We start from the raw sequence: 9,103 nt of genomic DNA, 5'->3' as shown, positions 1-9,103 counted from the left end.
CACACCATCCCAGCTCACTCCGTTCCAGCTCACTCCATCACAACTCACACCATCCCAGCTCACTCTGTTCCAGCTCACTCCATCACAACTCACACCATCCCAGCTCACTCCGTTCCAGCTCACTCCATCACAACTCACACCATCCCAGCTCACTCCGTTCCAGCTCACTCCATCACAACTCACACCATCCCAGCTCACTCCGTTCCAGCTCACTCCATCACAATTCACACCATCCCAGCTCATTCTGTTCCAGATCACTCCATCACAACTCACACCATCCCAGCTCACTCCGTTCCAGATCACTCCATCACAACTCACACCATCCCAGCTCACTCCGTTCCAGCTCACTCCATCACAACTCACACCATCCCAGCTCACTCCATTCCAGCTCACTCCATCACAACTCACACCATCCCAGCTCACTCCGTTCCAGCTCACTCCATCACAACTCACACCATCCCAGCTCACTCCGTTCCAGCTCACTCCATCACAACTCACACCATCCCAGCTCACTCCCTTCCAGATCACTCCATCACAACTCACACCATCCCAGCTCACTCCGTTCCAGCTCACTCCATCACAACTCACACCATCCCAGCTCACTCCGTTCCAGACCACTCCATCACAACTAACACCATCCCAGCTCACTCCGTTCCAGCTCACTCCATCACAACTCACACCATCCCAGCTCACTCTGTTCCAGCTCACTCCATCACAACTCACACCATCCCAGCTCACTCTGTTCCAGATCACTCCATCACAACTCACCATCCCAGCTCACTCTGTTCCAGCTCACTCCATCACAACTCACACCATCCCAGCTCACTCCGTTCCAGCTCACTCCATCACAACTCACACCATCCCAGCTCACTCCGTTCCAGCTCACTCCATCACAACTCACACCATCCCAGCTCACTCCGTTCCAGCTCACTCCATCACAACTCTCACCATCCCAGCTCACTCCGTTCCAGCTCACTCCATCACAACTCACACCATCCCAGCTCACTCCGTTCCAGATCACTCCATCACAACTCACACCATCCCAGCTCACTCCGTTCCACCTCACTCCATCACAGCTCACTACATCCCAGCTCACTCCGTTCCAGATCACTCCATCACAACTCACACCATCCCAGCTCACTCCATCACAACTCACACCATCCCAGCTCACTCCGTTCCAGATCACTCCATCACAACTCACACCATCCCAGCTCACTCCGTTCCACCTCACTCCATCACAACTCACACCATCCCAGCTCACTCCGTTCCAGCTCACTCCATCACAACTCACACCATCCCAGCTCACTCTGTTCCAGCTCACTCCATCACAACTCACACCATCCCAGCTCACTCCGTTCCAGCTCACTCCATCACAACTCACACCATCCCAGCTCACTCCGTTCCAGACCACTCCATCACAACTCACACCATCCCAGCTCACTCCGTTCCAGCTCACTCCATCACAACTCACACCATCCCAGCTCACTCTGTTCCAGCTCACTCCATCACAACTCACACCATCCCAGCTCACTCTGTTCCAGATCACTCCATCACAACTCACCATCCCAGCTCACTCTGTTCCAGCTCACAATCACAACTCACACCATCCCAGCTCACTCTGTTCCAGCTCACTCCATCACAACTCACACCATCCCAGCTCACTCCGTTCCAGCTCACTCCATCACAACTCACACCATCCCAGCTCACTCCGTTCCAGCTCACTCCATCACAACTCACACCATCCCAGCTCATTCCGTTCCAGATCACTCCATCACAACTCACACCATCCCAGCTCACTCCGTTCCAGCTCACTCCATCACAACTCACACCATCCCAGCTCACTCCGTTCCAGCTCACTCCATCACAACTCACACCATCCCAGCTCACTCCGTTCCAGCTCACTCCATCACAACTCACACTATCCCAGCTCACTCCGTTCCAGCTCACTCCATCACAACTCACACCATCCCAGCTCACTCCGTTCCAGCTCACTCCATCACAACTCACACCATCCCAGCTCACTCCGTTCCAGCTCACTCCATCCAGCTTTTTTATTACTCTTTCATGGGATGTGGGTATTGCTGTCAAGGCTACCATTTGTTCCCCATCCCTAATTGCCCTTGTCAACTGAGTGTCTTGCCAGGCCATTTCAGAGGGCAGTTAATTGTCAATCACATTACTGTGTGTCTGGAGTCACATGTAGGCCAGACCAGGTACGGACGGCAGATTTCATTCCCTGAAGGACATTAGTGAACCAGATGGGTTTTTATGACAATTCATAATAGTTTCATGGCACCATTACTGAGACTAACTTTCAATTCCAGGTTGTTTTTTATGATTAATTTCTTTAATTTAAATTCCACCAGCTGCCATGGTGGGATTTGAACCCATGTCCCCAGGGTATTAACCTAGGCCTTTGGATTACTGGTCCAGTGACATTTCCACGACACCACAGGCTCCCCAATCACAACTTACGCCATCACAATTCACATTGTCACAGCTCACAACATCCCCGCTCTCACTGTCACAACTCACACCATCGCACTCACACTGTCACATCTCCAATCCGATTCACTTCACGTGAGATCAAGAAATGGCTGAGGGTGCTGGATATTGGAGAGAGAGCTGTAGGAACAGAGCAGGAGAAAAAAAAAAATCAAAAAGTGACGTCACAATCAATAGAGAGAGCAGGGGAACAGTAAGCCGCCGGGCTGAGTATACCGGTAAAATTTTAATTTAATTTAATCTAAATCAATCAAATATAAAATAAGACTTGATCGATTCATTAGTATATACACTAAAAACTAAGGTGGATTTACTAGGGAGTGTATTAGTTCAAATTAGCACCTGGGAAATTAAAAATATTCAATTGGGTAGTGTAACAGTAAATGTTATAATAAGAGTATAAGCACAGAGCAGGATTCGAGGTATTAATTAAAATTGATAGTGTAAACAGATTACTAATTAGATAGTTAAAAAAGAGACTGAGTGCGACTTGAGTAGATAGTTGGGTGAATTGAGGGAGTTGGGAAAGGATGTGTTCCTTTGCTTCTTCTAACTTTTTCACCCTGTAGGATTTGGTTCTCACTCTGCTGCAGGGGATGAAGCTAGCTGTTTGGTGAGTATCCGGTAAGCAGTTAAGGTCTATCCTATTCCTAACGTTTAAAATAGTACAGGAACTGGTGATCAGGCTATGAAATATATAAAAGAGGAAAATAATTAATTGAATAAAATAATTAAGTAGTTTATTCAAACACATTAAGGATGGCAGGACAGGTGATGTGTCACGGCTGCAGCATGTGGGAGCTCCTGGATGCCAGTGTGATCCAGGGTAAACACGTCTGTGGCTCGAGGAGCTTCGGCTCAGACTCATTGAACTGGAGTCCGAACTGCAGACACTGCGACACATCAGGGAGGGGAAAAGCTACCTGGGCATTTTGTACCAGGACGTGGTCACACCCCTTAGGATAGGGTCTTCTGATTTGGTCAGTGCTCAGGGACAGGAGAATGTGGCTGCAACTGAGGCAGGTAAGGGGAGCCAGAGGGCAGGAGCGCAGGAGCCTCAACCTTTGCGATTGTACAACAGGTTTGAGGTTCTTTCAGCTTGTTTGGATGAGAGTGGGGGCTGCAGGGTGGATGAGCAACCTGACCATGGGACCATGGTACAGGAAGCCATTCAAGTGGGGGGAGCAAAAAGGAATGTAGTTGTATTGGGGGACAGTATAGTTAGGGGGATTGACAATGTTCTCTGCAGCAAAGAGCAAGAGTCCAGATGGCTGTGTTGTCTGCCCGGTGCCAGGGTTCAGGACATCTGCTCAGGGCTGGAGAGGAACTTACAGTGGGAGGGGGAGGATCCAGTCATCGTGGTCAATGTAGGTACCAATGACATAGGCAGGGCAAGAAAGATGGTTCTGCATAGTCAGTATGAGGAACTAGGCGCCAAAATAAGAAGTAGAAATTCAAAGATAACAATCTCTGGATTATTACCTGAGCCACGTGCAAATTGGTATACGGCAAATAAGATTAGAGAAATGAATGCATGGGTCAGACTGGCGGGTTCCGGTTTGTGGGGCACTGGCACCAGTACTGGGGAAAGTGGGAATTGTACTGCTGGGACGGTCTACACCTGTACTGAGCTGGGACCAGTGTTCTTGTGAGCTGCATAATTAGAGAAGTAGAGAGGATTTTAAACTGAATAGTGGGGGCAAGGGATCAAATTTGGGAAGATGTGGTAAATCAAAGAGTCGAGATTAGGGAAAAGAGAAAGGTATTAATATGGGAAATGTAAACAGACTGTGACAGGAAAGGATAGAGAGTACAAATCTAAGAGTAAATCAACAGTCAAGCTAGACCTAACAAAAATAATAAAAGGACAAAACTAAAGGCTCCTTATCTGAATGTACTTAGCATTCGAAACAAAACAGATGAACTGATAGCGCAAATAGCAATAAAGAAGTACGATCTGATAGCCATTACAGAGACATGGCTGCAGGATGACATAGATTGGGACCTGAATATTGAAGGGAACATGACATTTAGGAAGGACAGGAAGCTAAAGAAGGTGGAGGGGTAGTTCTGTTAATTAATAACGATATTAGCACATTAGAGAGGGATGACCGAAGTCAGGAGACCAGGATGCAGAAGCGGTTTGGGTAGAGATGAGAAATGATAAAGGCAAAAAGTCACTTGTGGGAGTGGTGTACAGGCCACCTAACATTAACCACACTGTAGGACAGAGCAATTAGGAAGGCTAATGGTATGTTAGCCCTTATTGCAAGAGGATTTGAGTACAGGAGTAGTGAAGTCTTGCTTCAATTGTATAGAACCTTGGTTAGACCGCACCTGGAGTACAGTGTGCAGTTTTGATCACCTTACCTTAGGAAGGATATTATTGCCATAGAGGGAGTGCAACGAAGGTTCACCAGACTTATTCCCAGGATGGTGGGACTGTCCTAGGAAGAGAGATTGGGGAAACTGGGCCTGTATTCTCGAGAATTTCGAAGAATAAGAGGTGATCTCATTGAAACCTGCAAAATAATTAAAGAGATAGACAGGGTAAACATAGAAACATAGAAAATAGGAGCAGGAGTAAGCCATTCGGCCCTTCGAGCCTGCTCCGCCATTCATCATGATCATGGCTGATCATCCAACTCAGTAACCTGTTCCCGCTTTCGCCCCAAACCCTTTGATCCCTTTAGACCCAAGAGCGATATCTAAATCCTTCTTGAAAATATATAATGTTTTGGCCGCAACTGCTTTCTGTGGTAGCGAATTCCACAGGCTCACCACTCTCTGGGTGAAGAAATTTCTCCTCATCTCAGTCCTGAAAGGTTTACCCCGTACCCTTAGACTATGACCCCTGGTTCTGGACTCCCCCACCATCGGGAACATCCTTCCTGCATCGACCCTGTCAAATCCTGTTAGAATTTTATAGGTTTCTATGAGATCCCCCCTCACTCTTCTGAACTCCAGCGAGTATAAACCCAACCAACTCAATCTCTCCTCATACGTCGGTCCCACCATCCAGGAATCAGTCTGGTAAACCTTCACTGCACTCCCTCTATAGCAAGAATATCCTTCCTCAGATTAAGAGACCAAAACTGCACACAATATTCCAGGTGTGGCCTCACCAAGGCCCGGTATAATTGCAGCAAGACATCCCTGCTCCTGTACTCGAATCCTCTCGCTATGAAGACCAACATAACATTTGCCTTTTTTACCGCCTGTTGCACCTGCATGCTTAACTTCAGCGACTGGTGTACGAGAACACCACAGTCTCGCTGCATATTTCCCTCTCTCAGTTTATAGCCATTCAGATAATAATCTGCCTTCCTGTTTTTGCTACCAAAGTGGATAACCTCACATTTATCCACATTATACTGCATCTGCCATGCATTTGCCCACTCACTCAACTTGTCCAAATCACCCTGAAGCCTCTCTGCATCCTCCTCACAACTCACCCTCCCACCCAGTTTTGTGTCATCTGCAAATTTGGAGATATTACATTTAGTTCCCTCATTTAAATCATTAATATATATTGTGAAATGCTGGGGTCCTAGCACCGATCCCTGCGGTACCCCACTAGTCACTGCCTGCCATTCGGAAAAAGACCCATTTATCCTTACTCTTTGTTTCCTGTCCATCGCAATACACTACCCCCAATCCCATGTGCTTTAATTGTACACGCTAATCTCTTATGTGGGACTTTGTCGAAAGCCTTCTGAAAGTCCAAATGAACCTCTTCCACTGGCTCCCCCTCATCAACTCTACTAGTTACATCCTCGAAGAATTCTAGTAGATTTGTCAAGCATGATTTCCCTTTCGTAAATCCATGCTGACTCTGCCCGATTCTACCACTGTTCTCTAAGTGCTCTGCTGTAAAATCTTTGCTAATGGACTCTAGAATTTTCCCCAATACCGACGTCAGGCTGACTGGTCTATAATTCCCTGCTTTCTCTCTACCTCCCTTTTTAAATAGTGGGGTTACAGTAGCTACCCTCCAATCTGTAGGAAATGTTCCAGAGTCTATAGAATCTTGGAATATGACCACCAATGCATCCACTATTTCTCGGGCCACTTCCTTAAGTATTCTGGGATGCAAACCATCAGGCCCTGGGGATTTATCGGCCTTCAATCCCATCAATTTCCCCAACACCATTTCTCTACTAATACTGATTTCTTTCAGTTCCTCTCTCTCACTAAGCCCTGTGTTCCCCAACATTTCTGGTATGATATTTGTGTCCTCCTTTGTGAAGACAGAACCAAAGTATGCATTTAGTTGCTCAGCCATTTCTTTATTCCCCATAATAAATTCCCCTGTTTCTGACTGTAAGGGACCGACATTTGTCTTCACCAATCTTTTTCTCTTCACATACCTATAGAAACTTTTACAGTCAGTTTTTATGTTCCCTGCAAGCTTGCTCTTGTACTCTATTTTCCCCTTCTTAATCAATCCCTTGATCCTCCTTTGCTGAATTCTAAACTGCTCCCAATCCTCAGGTCTGTTGTTTTTTCTGGCAGATTTATATGCCTCTTCCTTGGATCTAATGCTATCTCTAATTTCCCTTGTAAGCCATGGTTTGGTTACCTTTACCGTTTTACTTTTGCGCCAGACAGGGATAAACAATTGTTGCAGTTCATCCATGCGCTCTTTAAATGTTTGCCGTTGCCTATCCACCGTCATCCCTTTAAGTAACGTTTCCCAATCCGTCATAGCCAACTCGTGCCTCATACCTTCGTAGTTTCCTTTACTAAGATTCAGGACCCTCGTCTCAGAATTAACTATGTCACTCTCCATCTTGATGAAGAATTCTATCATATTATGGTCGCTCGTCCCCAGGGTGTCTCACACAACTAGATTGTCAATTATTCCTCTCTCATTACACAATACCCAGTCTAGGATGACCTGTTCTCTAGTTGGTTCCTCAACGTATTGGTCCAGAAAACCATCACGTATACGCTCCAATAATTCCTCCTCTACGGTATTGTGACTAACTTGATTTGCCCAATCTATATGCAGATTAAAGTCACCCATAATTACAGATATAAAAGCAAAATACTGCGGATGCTGGAAATCTGAAACAATTACAGATGTTCCTTTATTGCATGCATCTCTAATTTCCTGTTTAATGCCATTCCCAACAACACCACTACAGTTTGGGGGTCTATATACAACCCCCACTAACATTTTTTGCCCTTTAGTGTTTCTCAGCTCTACCCATACAGATCTAGAGGGTAGATGCAGGTAAGATGTTTCCACTGGTTGGGGAGTCTAGAACCAGGATACACAATTTCAAAATAAGGAGGAAGCCACGTAGGACAGAGATGAGGAGAAATTTCTTTACTCAGAGGGTTGTGAATCTTTGGAATTCTCTACCCCAGAGGGTTGTGGAAGCTCAGTCATTGAGTATGTTTAAAGCCGAGATTAACAGATTTCTAAATACCAATGACATAAAGGGATATGGGGATAGTGCGGGAAAAAGCATTGAAGTGGATGATCAGCCATGATCATATTGAATGACGGAGCAGGCTTGATGGACTGAATGGCCTCCTCCTTCTCCTATGTTCATACGTTTCCTATAAAGGAAGAAATAATGGAAGCTTGTCAGAAAGGTACGGTGATAATCATGGGGGACATTTATCTACATACAGATTATGTATGGAAATATCAGGTAGGCAAAGGTAGCCTAGATGAGGAGTTCTTAGAATGTTTCTGGGATAGTTTCTTAGAACAGAACATTCTGGAGCCAACCAGAGAGCAGGCTGTACTAGACCTGGTATTGTGCAACAAGGTAGGATCAATTGATGACCTCATAGTGAAGGTGCCCCCAAGGTAGCAATGATCATAATATGATTGAATATTACATTCAGTTTGAGGGAGAGAAGGGCATGAAAGTAGAGCCAGCACAAATGAACTGGCAAATTAGGTTAAGGGATCGGTCACTGGAGATGTAGTGGCAGACATTTAAGGGGATATTTCAGAATACACAGAATAGATACATTCTAACAAGAAAGGAAATTTCCATGGGTGGAATTAACCAATTTATTGGAGTTCTTTGAGGGAGTTACATGTGCTGTGGATAAAGGGGAACTGGTGGATGTACTGTACTTAGATTTCCAGAAGGCACTTGATAAGATACCACATCAAAGGTTATTGCAGAAAATAAAAGCTCATGGTGTAGGGGGTAACATATTGGCATGGATAGAAGATTGGCTAGCTAACAGGAAACAGAGTAGGCATAAATGGTTAATTTTTTGGCAAGATGTAACGAGTGGTGAGCCACAGGGATCTGTGTCAGGGCGTCAACTTTTTACAATTTATATAAATGACTTAGATGACGGGACCGAAGGTATGGTTGTTAAATTTGCTGATGACACAAAGATTGGTGGGAAAGTAACTTGTGAAGAGAACATAAGTGAGCACTTGGCACGTCATAACATTCAAGGCTATGGGCCAAGTGCTGGCAAATGGGATTAGGTAGACAGGTCAGGTGTCTTTAATGCATCAGTGCAGACTCGATGGGCCGAAGGGCCGAAGGGCCGAAGGGCCTCGTCTGCACTTTTAATTCTGTGATTCTGTGATACAAAGGGATATAGATAGATT

Source organism: Heterodontus francisci, chromosome 7 (assembly GCF_036365525.1).
Source record: "Heterodontus francisci isolate sHetFra1 chromosome 7, sHetFra1.hap1, whole genome shotgun sequence".
Lineage (NCBI taxonomy): Eukaryota > Metazoa > Chordata > Chondrichthyes > Heterodontiformes > Heterodontidae > Heterodontus > Heterodontus francisci.
The sequence above is the reverse complement of the archived record's forward strand: the minus strand, read 5'-3'. Positions refer to the sequence as shown.